Source organism: Mercenaria mercenaria, chromosome 9, assembly GCF_021730395.1.
Source record: "Mercenaria mercenaria strain notata chromosome 9, MADL_Memer_1, whole genome shotgun sequence".
Taxonomy (NCBI): domain Eukaryota; kingdom Metazoa; phylum Mollusca; class Bivalvia; order Venerida; family Veneridae; genus Mercenaria; species Mercenaria mercenaria.
The window spans coordinates 25,859,379-25,874,812 of NC_069369.1; positions in this window are offsets into that span (position 1 = coordinate 25,859,379).

Sequence of the window (15,434 nt, forward strand, 5' to 3'; positions counted from 1 at the left end):
ACTATGTATGCTTTTCTAGCAATGTCCTCTTTAACCATGTGAAAATCACCATGACTGTTCCATGCTAAACACTTTGGCTTTTAGTAATGAAAAGAGCCTTTAAATATCTGATTTTATGCTGTCTCCTGCGCGTTGTTTTTTATAAGAAAATTATTACTTCTTAACCATTTTATGACGTTTCACAAAAAGTTCGAATATCCCTGTGCAATTTTAGAATTATATTAATTTCTGATACTTTTCGGTAGATGTAGCAGCAAATATACGACATTTTGTGATTCAAAGTCATGTCAAACACTCATTTCTATTGCAGTTAGCTTAATCAAGCGGCGGAAACCAATCCGTACATTACAGCGTAGCCAAGCTCACCACGACTGTCAAATACACCGTACATAAATAGTTACTAAAATTTGAAATCTGAAAAAAAAAATCATCATTCAGGTAAAACTCCCAATATTACGTATAAATATCCCTTGTCTACAGTAATACTTTGGCTTCTCAAATAAACGTCATTAGAGATAGTATCTATTGTATCTATGTAATATTCTGTTGAAATTTAATGTACAGAAACTTTTTGTGAAACAGTGTATTAATTTTAGCTAATTTGCCTGTATTAATTTCTTTCCTGGCCCGCTGTTTCATTGGTTGGAAAATTATAAGTTTACTAATTCTATTGGTTCTTTAAGTACGTGAAAAGTTTGCTTAGAAAGCTAAACTTCAAAGTTCAAGTTTGAAGACATTTATCGCACGCAAAAAATAATAAAAACCCAACAAAAAAAAAAAAAAAAAAAAACAGTGTTAAAAACAACCAAAGACAATCGCCAATAAACATCAAAGAAACAAACCTATTCACATGAAATTATTACAATGTGAAGATACATCTATAATCAAATTACCTTCAAAACGGTAGAGATATACTTGCAGATAGAAGTTCAATGTGTAGTGTAAGGTTTATTTTTTATAGAAAAAAAGATCATTTTCTCATGTCCGTAATGTCTGACTCAGTGATGTGTGGCGATATCTCGATATATGACCAATACATTTTTTGGGATATCTTCAAAAAAAAACTGTACATAAGATTAGGTACTTAGTGAATAGTTTTTTTTTTTTTTGCTGTTTTCTTTTTATTATACACATTTTATCGCTCAAGTGACATTATTAATGATTCAACGAAGGTGTTATCTTATCAAAATAAACAGGATTAGCAATGTAAGAAATTGCAAGTTTGATCCCTGGTTAGGTAGGTCGGTGAGGAACTTACCTGTTATCTAATGCTAAAACCCAGATTACTATATACCGACAGATACATTAAGCAATGTTGTAAAATTACAACAAATCTGTACCAGACATTATCAAAGTATAGTCCTTTTGAAGGAAATAAAATAACGATAAAATGCCTAAAACCATGTTTATAGTTCAAACATCTTTTTTTTTTTAAGCAATGACAAGAGAAGGATTTTCAAAAAAGTAACCAACTTATTTTCATATTATTTCATAACGTAAAGGAATGAGTCGCTTAATCAGAGGTGGTTCAAAATTAATGGGAATTCATTGATACCCCTACTTTGAATCAACAATGTTCAAATACAACTGCCAAATACAGGGACAGCTAATAAAATATCACAAGTGAAGATTAGACTATTGATGAAACCCAAGAGACTGAAGAAGGCGCAGTTTAGTTTACTTTAGACGGTATTTTGTTGCTTTAACCTTTCAATAAAATGAAATGGTCATTTATTGACATTTAATGCATTAAGTTTTGCTGTACTACGTTTCGGCAAACTTAAATGCATTAGAATGTCACTAAATGTTTTATAATCTATACATAGAGTTTCTGTAATATGTAACAATTGATCTGAACTTAAATGGCAAACTCGCTGCCGAGAGAAAGATAAGTCGGTTTGACATTCAGGTATCGTTATGATTCCTTTGGTCGTACTTAGTCTATAAAGTAACGGCGATTACACTGTCCAGATTACACACTTTTTCAGCTCAAATAAGAGCATAGATTACGTTGAGTGTCGAAACTTTTGCGCGTTTAAAAAACATGTAATAATCGGGTAATTATGTTTGGTATATCATTGAATAGAAACTATTATTATGTAATTATTCAGTTTATGCACGATGTGACATGTTCACACGCTTCAGTACAATTCATGAGAAAATATGACACTACTGTCGTCACAAATTTGCATTGATGATCCGTTAAATATCATTGTAATGTCACTATTTTCATACGTGAAAACATATACTTCCTTGAAATTTTAGACTATTGCGTTAAACCTTTCAGAAAAATTCGAAATATCAAAATTTCTGGAAATATCGAAATAGCTGTCTAGCTTATAAGTAATAGCTGTGAGCAATTACACAAAAGGTATCGAGATGATAAAATAAATTATCGCAATAATATTTCCAAAGACTTTCGAATATTGATATAATATTTACAGAAAAGTGCCTTTATCAAATTATTTTTGAAGTATCGCATTAGGTAGGCAGAAATATGCCATCATAGGACCATCATCGTATTTTGAAAACTGTTAGTAATTGGTAAGGTAGTGTGTTTGCAATAGTATTGGCGTTAATAGAATTTGACAATAACACGTCGTGTGAAATAAATCAATATTCTAATACATCTACTATAGGACATTTTCTGCATTTTAAATTTTAATGCAACTTTTCCACGATTAAAAGCTTACATATTTTCTATCACATGAGTAAGTAAAGTATATACCGATATTCTGATTCAAACTAGTAACTCCAGATCTCAAAGGCTGCTAGAACTGAATTTGTTAAAGTTGACATTTAAGAATAATTCAGATTAAGGATGATGCCAGTCATATACATTCTGATAAAATCTTCCCCGATAATGCCGAACTGTGCTTCCGCCGAACTGTGCTTCCTCGTATGTTAACAGTGTTAGTGACAATATTTTGTCTTGTTTAATCCAAGTTTCGTGTCCATCATGCTTGAATTCCACACTTGACGGTTACGTTTTGACGTTTCTATTATCTAACTAATATATAGACTGTCAGCTCGTTGTGCTGTATATCATTATATGGTAATAGCATTCACGCTCTGTATCTGTAAGAAACAAAATAACCTTACCTAGAAAGTGTGACTAACAAACATATGGGAGAAAATATACAATAGCCAAGAATGAGGATATATTTTCTATACATGTTTTCTTCTGTGGCTGTGGATGTTTTTTGTTTCATTATTTTTTAATATGGAATAAGTACAAAATGGACTTGAAAACAAAGTTTTGATATTATGGAGTCCATTCAGTAAATAGTGCATCTATCTGAATATCTATATTTATATGGAATCAATTTTTAACTAATGTATCACGTTGCAGCGTGTTTCTACAGGATGTCATGGACTAAGTCTAAACACATTCCGTGGACATGTGTTTCATAAGAAACCCTTTTTGGTATGACGTCTATATAGGTCCGCGGTCGCGATTTTCACACATCTAGCAAGAAATTAGAAATTACCAAAATCGCATGATTAGATTTTGAAAACTACTTCAACTGAAATACGTATATAAATATTTGCATAGTAGCATTGCATGATTTTAAAGGAAAACAGTCGCTGCATTTTCCAAAAACAGCGTGCATTATGCTTTGTTCATTTATTTATTTTCATTTTTATTATGTTTTGCTTCTCTGTCACTGAACCGAATCCTTGAAACCCGCGTCTTTGTCGGGTTTGGAAACCAGTAACTCCCTGCTAAATGATATTCAAAACAATTACTACACCTGTAGTATACAAAATTAATCCCTGGTAATGCAAATTTTACATGTTTTACTTGAGGTATAATAACATGAAATACCAGGCGTAATTTATACCATTTATTTCATTAAATGATACCATTTCGTCATAATTGGCGGTATATGAACATTGAAATGAACTTCAAAATCTTATTTTTATAACGTCAACCTCAGCCTGACAAAAAATTCGTATTGTCATATTTCCTTCCTCTCGAGACATTTCATATATAGCAAAAGTTCTCAAGGCGTGAAATTAAATCATTATATGGCAATGTTTGTGTATAATGTATATCAAACGTGTGGTCTTTGATTCCAAGGAATAAGTAAATATATCCGCCTCATAATGAGGATGCTTCAATAAATAATACTACTGCCTTAGCAACTTACTCGTCCTTATATATACATCTTTTTTTCAGGATGAAAACTAAAAAGAGCACAAATTATCATTCTTGCATAAAAACTACTTTTTTCACTGGATCCGCCCATGTATAAACGGGAGAAAAATCGTGTGCAAACAAGGCAATTCACGTGCTGTTAATACATGATTTTTATTTTTGAAATGCTTTGCCAGGGACGTATGTATGTATTTCTGCGCAGACTGATATTTGGCATCTACATCTTGTTTCTTCCATAATAACCTCTTCTTGTAGCATTATAGACACAACGTAATCTATAGTATGTTTAGCTGTATCAGTTTCCAACCCCAAACGTACTGCCCCCATCAATGTACGCTCTAGCTTCTCTTAGAGTTTACTCCCTTTACAAAGCGTCTGTTCAGTTATTGTAAATAACTGTGAATAAATAAGTGTCGCGTGTAACTTGTGCTATTGCCCGTTTTTAGGTATTATATTAATGACTTTTGTTAGTATCAGTCGGTTTGTTTTTACCCGATTGTTCGCAGAATTCATATAATAAACCTCGAAAGCTAGTCACTAGCTTCGTACTCATCCGTACTCTGTTTGTTCGTACTCAAAATTATTCGAATGTAAAGTTGTTATTCTTAAAATAATTGTGTTCCTGTTTATCAAATTTTTAAGTTATATGCAAAATTATGTGTAATGTAACGTTTGTAATAACTAAAAATAAAAATAAGATGCTCAAAAACCTTCAAATCACGCTTTTAGTAGTGTTGTTGTTATGTGTGCCCCGGTTATGGATATTTAAAACATGTTTACCGTTTCCAAGAACAACAAGAATGGTAAATAAAAAATGTACCGGAATCGTCAAGTCATCACATATGAAAACAATGCATTTAGTCGTACTGTAATGTTCTTTATGCAAGAATAGCGACAATACACGTTTGTTTTGTGTATTAACGCCTGCAGAAGCCCTTGGGATATGTTTGTGGTCTCGACCTTCGGTCTCGGTCACAAACAATCCCGCGGGCTTCTGCAGTCGTTAATACACACAAAAAAAAACGTGTATTATCCCTACATTACACAAGTACAATTTTGACGGTATTCAGCAAAGGCGTCGAAAAAAGGTTGACACAAAATTAAAGAATTTCTCCCTTTAAAATCAGCTAAATCTTTTTTAAACTTGAAAAAGGGTCAGTTTTCTGACTTGAATTAAACAATTGAATATAGAATTTGTAAAGAATTAAGGACAATTAATAGTTATATGTACTAGATTATCTTCCATGATGTGTATAGTGAACACTACGAGTACATTTACATACATATTCGTACATAAGTATTCCTTGTACAACAACAAAAAAAGCGAAAACTGCCTTCAAAATATGGTAAAGGAAGACTAATTCCTATTTAACATTTTAGGAAAATAGCATTCTTATTCGTGAGCACAAATGCTGTTAAGTACTGAACATGATATCTGTGGATGTGATCGTTTGTATGAAACAAAGAATGAAATGAATTAGTATCCTACAACCTATAAAATATTCCAGAAAAGTTTATATATTTTTTTAAATAATACCAAAGAAGCCTTACAGTCCAAACATCGCATAAATACCATGCCGAATAACGCACACACTGAATAAAGCCCTGAAGGGTCTTTATGTTAAATGTTTGTTTTAAAGACAGTGGATACTAGACAAAATAATTTTATATATAATAAATGTTTCCGTTTGTAGATCTACTGATTTGATCTCAGCATCTGAAAGTTCAAAAACAACTTTTTATAAAATTTTGAATCAATCCATGATCAGCGGATCGGAAATAAATTAAGTCCTTATATGTTTCGTTTTTTCGAATATTACTGGTTTTGGTTTCGGCATCGTTGATGCAACAAAAGATATAAAAATGATAAACATCGGGCTCGTCCAATTTGCTCGGATTTATTGAGATTGAAATTAAAAAGCGATTAACACTGCTTTGGTTTATAGGTTTCCGGCTTACTTCATCTGCCTTTCACACACCTATTTATTGATGAAAGTAAATATACTATTATACGATTATATAATTTCATCAGCTGTTTAATAAAGTAAAAGAGATATGTATCCATTTTTTTTGACATTCAGAAAACACCTTTTTGTTTGTTACAACAAAACTAAAACAGTTTTCAAAGACGGGGTTTATTAATTTTGTAATCAAAAACTCTCACATAGTCCGTTCAATATATCCGTTCTTATAAATGCAACGATAAGTATATTTACATATATACCAGAGATTGAAATACTCCACAGGAAGATGATTTTTAGGGCTTCGGGAAAACTACGGACAGGTTTGACAGATCCTTCGCTGACTCCATCCTATCCTCCCTCTATCTCATCAATTTTGAAATCGCTTCTATGCCAATATGGGTTAACTGGTGAACGTCGCTTAGAGAGGCATACTATAAGAATGTATATAGAAACTAAACTGAATATAACCGCAATAACAATTTAGTAAGTTTAAACGACTCATAGAAATAATAAAAAAAAAAGCAATAAGGTGAACATTTCGGCCAGGTAATGCCAAAATCCAGTAAGTTACATAAAGATATCAAGGAACGGTGACAATAAAGCCTATTAAACTGCTTGAAAGACAGACAGACGGAAGGACAGACAGACAATACTAAATTAAGAGCCCGTCCTCATAGCTCAAAACAAGAGCGCAAATCTACAAATCAAGTGATCGCGAGTTAGATCCCCGGGCGCACCGTACGTCCTCCGTGACGATTTCACATTGTGTCTGAACCATTCGTCCTCCACTTCTGATTCATGTGGGGAAGTTGGAAGTTTCTTGCAAAGAACATGTATGTACTGGTATAGAATCTACGAGCACTGATAAGTTGAACTGCCCACTGTTACGTAACTGAAATACTGTTGAAAAACGGCGTTAATAACCCAAAACAAACAAAACGAACTGTCTAAAATACATTTAGAACTTAAGGTGTGCAGATTTACCGAAAACAATACCATCTTCCGAAACCGGTACTATTTATTACACAAACATTTTAGTTTATAAAACTGCCTTCTTTTTTTCTTTAGCAATTGTTCACTTAATATACTGAACACTGTGATAATATTTTGTTAAATAATAATGCGTTATTTATTTCAGTCGTTATCTCTTTCGTTTTCATAGTTTCATTACTTGATATTTTACCACATCAGTCATTAGTGTTTGCTGGACATTCAGAAGTAAAAACCTGGATTGTTTGACATTACAGACAATAATAGGAATAGGTCCCTGAGGACGACTTATTGTAAATAACAGCTATTAATTCACACAGACAGCCTGGCCTTTAAATAACTAACTTGGAAGACAAAAGGTAATGATACAAAAACAATAATTTCCTGTGGGAACGTATCAGCAGCTGGTTTTAATAACTGAGCCGCGCCATGGGAAAATCAACATAGTGCATTTGCGACCAGCAAGGATCCAGACCATCCACACAGTCTGATCAGGATCCATGCTGTTCGCTTTCAAACCCTATTGCAATTAGAGAAACCGTTAGCGAACAGCATTGATCCTGATCAGACTGCGCAGATGCGCAGGCTGGTCCGGATCCATGCTGGTCGCAAACGCACTATGTTGGTTTTCTCATGGTGCGGCTCATTTATTTATTATAATGGCACGGGTATTGTATTAAAAGGCCAACATATATTTGTGCTGCACGAATGAGATATAAAACTAGCTTTCGATTTTATAGCGTTATAGTTTTAGCTTAATTTGCCCTTCAGTTACAGTTTAATAGGATTCTAGTAAATAATATTCGAAAGTTTGTTGTACAGTATCCAAAGGTAAAATTTTCACAGAAATTATAATGGCTTTCATGTTTAAAGAAAGAGCCAAGCCACGTTCACGTTGGCAATATAACACCGCCTGAGAACTTTAGGTAAATGACACATATTCCAGACTATAATACACAACACTAAAACATGAAGATATGAATATACCATACATACATACATTCGCTGGAAAGGACAACGTGTGCTAAGTCACGTACCCTACTTAGTGAATTAATACTAATTAAATGTTGTTAAACAAGAATTCACGTTATTTATACTGGTGCTATGTTTACAAAGTGAAATACACCATTTTAAAGGTACAGTCATAACTTCCACTGACAGAGATCTTACGGCCATAACCAGTGTTGTATTAAACTATTAAAATAAATGAAAGCATGCGAACGTTTCATGCCTTCTAATGCGCCAATAACCTTGAAAATTATGTCTACGTAAAAGGACAGGTTTGTTGTAACTACCCATAGTAAATCGTTGACAGTAATATATATGATAGTGGCATTGCTACATTTTCATCATAAGCTGTGAAACTATCATAAAGGAGGCCAGAAATGTGTGTTATGACCTCACTATATTATATTACATTCCTTTGGAATTCGCCATAACGTAAATTCCGAGAACTAGTCTACATCGAATACGTACTACCTCAGTTTAGTTTCTATACATTCGTTAATTAATGTCCTCAAGAAACAACGAAATGTTATGCCAAAGACATTATTTCATTTTGTAGCATAAAGGTCGCAATAAAAGGTAGTCAATGATGTCATCAGACTTGTTATTTTCGTAGAATTCTTATTTATCCTTGACTTGCCCATTACTGCTCTGCGGTAAAAATGTATTTGTTAATATGCTATGATGCAAACGAGGTTAAAATGAACACAAAAATGCCTTCATTTGTTTGTATTCTGCATGTAAGTCTTAAGTATCTCAACACACAAAAACGAACAGGCTGTAGTTTAAAGTATATGAAATGAAACTTGAAAGGGACCATTACAGAAACTACTGATTAAATTTAAAAAAGCAAGGCGGATTAATGGGACGACAATTTTTATTTTATAATCTTTCCAGTCATTTTACTTTCTCACGTCGTAACATATTATAAATGTAGGTGTATTTTGACAGACATGGACTGATGTCACTCATATATTGTGATGCAAAGGTAGAACAATTACAGTTCTCAAAATAGTCTGTGTGGACGATTTGGACCTTTTAAAATCATACACTTAAAATGTATGAAACAATAGAAAGAGTCAAGGATTGTAATTAAACGAGAAAATAACACGATAAATATAAGATACATTTGTATGTATAACAGTTATTGCAATTTTAATTGGTACGAAATACATTAGATTTGTTTAACTATTATAATAATTGATTAATGTTAAAACACCTATTGAAACAAACAAATGACATACTTTGTAAACACACCTGCATAAATTAACTGTTATATTGTAAAAATAAGCTTTGGAAAGCATTTTCTTAGTCATGCATGACGAAATAACTTTTTAGACTGTCGTATCGAAATAATTTTAAACGTTATCTATTTTGTATATTCATCGATTATAAAATGTATTAAAAACGTCAATATCTTATACATACAGTGTGAATAGCAGACATGTATGAATTTGCACATCACACAATGCTTCGGGTTATTCTTTCATTTGCTAAATGCAAACACTTTCTCTTGAAGATTATTTTGACGTTGCACTGAATCACAATAGAAAAACGATCTATCATTTCAAGCAAACAATTCCCTTCATGAATTAGGTCAGAGATTTACATAGGCTCTCAAGTAATGATTTTTGTGGTCACTTGATCCTGTCTGCTACAGCCAATTTCATTAAATTGGAAATGCATATCTCTCCAAGAGACTTAGCGTCTTTTATGAATGACATTTCAGTATGAATAAACAAAATGAGCTTTAGGTGAGTTTATTTTTTCTTTCACTGCTTCAGTAGACTTCTCAATATATTTTATCAGTACCGATTTAGGCAACTGTCATGTAGAATCATAAGTTAGCTATTCTCTTTGGAATCAGAATAAATGTCATTTTCTGTTTTCTCTACTCTGGACACCCTAAGCATTTGTTTTGAGGTCAGCGGCATAAATCAACCAATCGCGTAAAAACTGTCTAAACCTCGTCAGTATCCAATGAAACATTGTAATTGTGAATATCATCTCAATACTTTTGAAAGGTTTTGCAATTAGTTCACTTTCAGATTGAATTTCTCCAAATAATTATATAGTTTGCTGTTGATTTAATGTTTGCAGTAGTAAAATACCATTGCCTTGCCTCGAGATCAGATTATATATAGGCGATAGTTTATATAAGACAAAAAGACAAAAGCTTTGTCTCGTATGAAGTGTTTTATATTGTAATGCTCAGTTTGCTACATTCAGCGTAGTAAATATGCAGACGTTATACTTTAAAGTGAAACCGTTTAGATCCCTTATACATATTGAAAATCTGTCAAATCTAAAAAAAATAAATAAACATTTTATGCAGGAAAGATATTTCCACTTAAAATTAATCTTGCAATTTTCAAAATGAAATGATCTGCAACAATCCTCAAGAAACAACGGACAGCAGCAGTTTATAGGTATACTTTCATGCAAAAAAAACAAGGAAGAATATCCAACTGGTAAAGCCACGTTCCAAAACAAAAACGCAGCCACCCACAAGACTAGCACACATATAACCAACATACGCTCGCGCACATGCACAGACACAGACAGCGCAAACACAAGAGGATAAAAGGAACAAGCAAAAGAACACAATTGGGCACCACCTTGGAACGGTCAGTTGGAGAGCTTAAACCGGTTTATGAGACAGTAAAAATAAAAAATTATCTTCGCCAAGTGATTCCCTATTACACACAATGGCAACAGAAGGCATGGCATTTAAAACACAGAAAATGCTCTATTAAGTTTACCAATAATAAAGAAGCAATAAATGCATATACCAAAAGCCCCAAACGCCCTTAGAGCCCGACGAAACAGAACAGGAGACAGATATCAAAATAGTCCCGGTGGGAGTTAAAAACGGCTTATCTGCTTCTTCAGTCAAAGTCAAAGTGGAATGCGTAGCATTAAACTATAAATAAGTTAAATATTCTGATTTAGTTTCGACGTCCCATGTTTCAAAACATTTTATTTGAACATTCTCTATTCTCTTCCTTATCAATTTGGAGTGATCAATAATATATATATATATATCCCAACGCTTCAAGTGGTAAAAGTAACATACAATTAGGTCTTTAAGGTATTTATGCTCAAACCACTAGCTAAATCATCCCCGTGAATCTAAAGGTGTTCCAAATTAATAAACACGCCAAGATTGATTGTAATGATGTTAAAAGCAAACTAGGTATACCATAAGAACCATGGTACGGTCATGAACGGGAAAATGTGAATTATTGCTGCAATGCTGTCCTGATTTCTTTTGACTCAAAAGTCTGTTTCTATTAACACTTGAAGCATCTTAGCATCGGACAGGGATGATGGTAATGGTTTGGGTTTAATTTTCTTTATTAGTCTAGTTTTTTTTAGTTAACAATTACGGAGAATTAGTGTACTTAATCCTTTGATTACCTTTTGATTACCCTATTTTACAAAAGCGTATTATCGAGTCATGCGTGGTCAAGTGTCGCATCACCAAAGAGTCAGTCATTGCACTTGTTGAGCGGTGCATGGCATCCTCTATCAAAATATTTCAACAATTTCGACGTAACTCATAATTTTTTATTAAAAAGACTACTATTTAGATTTATTTCGAAGTTTAATACGACCTCTTTATGGAATTCTCAATATCAAATACCTTTTTTAAAGAAGCGATTTAGAATTCATGATCTGAGACGCAGTTTACAAATGTTTCTGTAATATATGATACCGTTTACCTTGCAAAGCAATTAACCTAAATAAAGATTTATATATCAGTAACATGTGATTTGCAGCTCGTCCTGTAAGATAACGATGTTAATTTACGCATCTGACAAAAGAAGAAATATAGTGACAACGCAGTTCCATAAAGCCATTTTAAGGGTCTGACAGATAGCAAATGAACATTTGGAATAAATGTCTGTCTGTCTCTAGTACAATGCAAGCATTTGGTTACTGAGTTACATTTCCAATGTTTCAATGACGTTTCAATGTCGTTAATCAGACGTTGTTGATTATTCTTCACCACGATCGATTAACTTGTATTCTTTTTATTTAATCTTGTGTGAATTGTGTCAACTTCGAAGATGTCTCTTCGATGTGAGTTCAAAAAAGTAAAAAAGTTGTAAGCGGCGTCATATGATATACACACTCTAGAAATGATACATTTTTTGTGAGGCAAAGGTAAAACGTTTAATGTTCACACAGTTCCCATAGATGGACGATTGAACATTGTAAACCTTTGTTACCACTTAAAATGTTGCAACAATATAACGATTAAGCCTTGCAAAAAACGAAATTACAGATATAAAATACATGTTGCGGGTTTAGAATGTTTATGTATATACAGACAACGTTAGTTTGTTTTAAAAAGTACGCGCTTGAAAGCTTTCGGCATGAATTAGGCACGCCTTTGATTATTTAAATTTTGAAAAGTATTGCCAATACACGTATTATCCATAATGTGTCCTTCACAGACAAATATAACTGATAAGAGAATTTGAATATTTGTTTTGTCGTTCCATCTCATTAAATATATCCGGCCGTCAAGGCATTTACAGTCAAACCTGTCTATAAAGACCACCTTTGGTAGAGCCAAAATATTGTCTTTATTGAGAGGTGGTCTTTATTCACAGGTTAAAATACACTGTAAATGTTAAAATGGGAAACAAAACATGTGGTCTTTAGAGCCAGGTGGTCTTTGTTCAGAGGTGGTCTTTAACACAGGTTTGACTGTATAATGTTACTCTGGAATCTGCAGTATTCTAACTGAGAGCTGCAAATTATCAACATGCGAAAACAGTTTTTATTGTCGGATTAGAAATAGATATAAGCCTGTCAAGTGGCTTCTAACAGACATTTATCCTGTTTGTTATAGGTTTTACAATTTGAATTTGTGAAACCAGGCTATCTTTGAAAATTTTGTTGAAACCATAGTTCTATATACAACGATATTTTACAGATTTGTGGGAACGCTTGAAATGGAAGGGAAAGTCCTTATAATCCATCTTTTTCTATTCATTTCAGGTATATCTATGGGAAATTGTTGTAATGAAATATAAAAGTATGTGACAGAAACTTTAACAGATTTCGTTACGAGTTTATTTTATGTTGTAAAAAATAACGTTACATACCATTCATTCAATGTTTTACTGTGTGCACTTTGTGTTTACAAATTTTCTTAATTTGTGCATTGATCATTGCTCTTGCAGAGCAGATACGGAAACTTCTGTTAGAACATTCAGATGTTCTCTAGTATAAAGAAATCCTATGTTAGTTAAAATGAATTCTATTACGACTAAAAATGCTTAAATCATCACAACGGTAATATCTTGACATCACGTCAACACGATATTTAGCGCCATGCATCTAGAAATAGCGTTTTCAAATTTGATAAAATATTTTACTTAATAGCATGTTTAAAACGAATGTCACATTGCACAACTGTCTTGATTAATTTACACACATACTAAGTTGGTTATCCGCTTTGCAGAATAATTCTAAATCATTTTCGCCCAAATTGAACTCTTCCACCAGACGTATTACCATTTCCGGTCCTGGCGTTCATAAACACCATGCATGCGCGAAGAAACAGTTCTATCATATTTGATCTCAATTCTGCAATAAAAAATATATTAAAATCAAAATTATTTATAGCGAAACCCTGTTTGAACAATATTTATACTTACGGGCAGTTATAAGTCGTTCGAAATAATTTCTTGGACTGCACCCTCATGAAATTATTACGCCCCACGTATAACCACCCATCATGTATAAAGTGTTCAATCACGAATTTGCTATAATTTTCTTAAAATAATGACACTGTCTTTCTTTAACTAATCCGCCAAAATACGAAAAATCCGACATTTACGACACGGTGCTATGTTAAAATCTTGATATTGTGAGAAATTCAATATGCGCCTTAGGTAGCAGTTGGTAGTTTCCAGCCTTAGATGCAAATTGGTCTTAAAATAAAGGTAAGTGTCAAAACTGAAGGATCCGTTTTCATTCCAAATGATATTCAATGCGGATTTTGTGCTTTGGTGCTGTGTAATGGACATTTAAAAAACTTCAGACAAAGCATTCAGCCGACCTTAACGGAATTAGTGTCCAGAAGTTGGTCAGATGCGAAACTGCGAAATGTTGATCGCTGGCCCATTGTGCAAATGTCAAAACAACAGAGACCTAATTCAATAAGGAGTACTGAAAAAAGTAATCGATTGATAGATAGTTTTGTTATACAGAATAGGTACAGGAGAAGTTTGTGTTGAAGGCAGTGTGTATTGTTGGACTCCTGCTTTTCCCCTAACTTTTTTTTGCCACAAAGCCAAATATAGTAATATTTTTGGAAAATTGGTCCATATTTTCGCGAACCTATGTTTCACTATTAGGTACGTATGGAATACAAATACATGATAACGACGTGCTTTATTTTTCTTTCAAATCTCATTGTTTAGTTGATTTCGGCTGAATCGAAGGAAGACGGTCCCCGGCCGGATGGCGAAAAGTCCCAAAACTGGAATCTGCTACCTTAGTTCGTACAACATTTTGCAAACTGACCCTTTCATCTCTTCATATAAATTCGAAAAAAAGTGTTTATGCTTATATATTTTATTTGTATTAATGCTAGTCTGGTTTAGATAAACATGCTGTAGGGGAGCCTCCGCGGCCGAGTAGTTAAGGTCTCTGGTTTCGAACCACTTGTCCCTCACCGATGAAGGTTTGAGCCTCACTGGGCGTTGAATTCCTCATATTAGGAAGCCATCCAGCTGGCTTGCAGAAGGTCGGTAGTTCTTACCAGGTCCCCGCTCGTGATGGAGTAATGCACGGAGGGGCACCTGGGATCTTCCTCTACCATTAAGGCTGGAAAGTTGCCATATGACCTATAATTGTGTCGGTGCGACGTTAAACGCAACAAAAACAAACAAACATGTTGTACATTATTCATAAATAAACACAGATATCCTGTTAGTTCTGGATGGAAACTATTTACCCTTTTGAAATAAGTTAGATTCACATATGCACTCGGGTGCTGATTTTTATAGACATTTGATCTGTTATAAAAGCACTGGCCACATTATTAAATTAGCTAAAGGAAACCAATATCCCCAACATACATTACGAGTAAGGATTTACATGTCATATATTATTTTCTTTTACTCCGCTTCAGATACTTTCAATTTATATTAATGTATATTTCGTCCATTCCAATTGATACAACTGTCAAAATATTAATGCCGATACAAAGGTTCACTAGTCTCTATGACATGTGGGTCAATGGTTCAAAGAGTTGCGACACAAGTCCCATTTTTCTGCTTTTTCTGTTC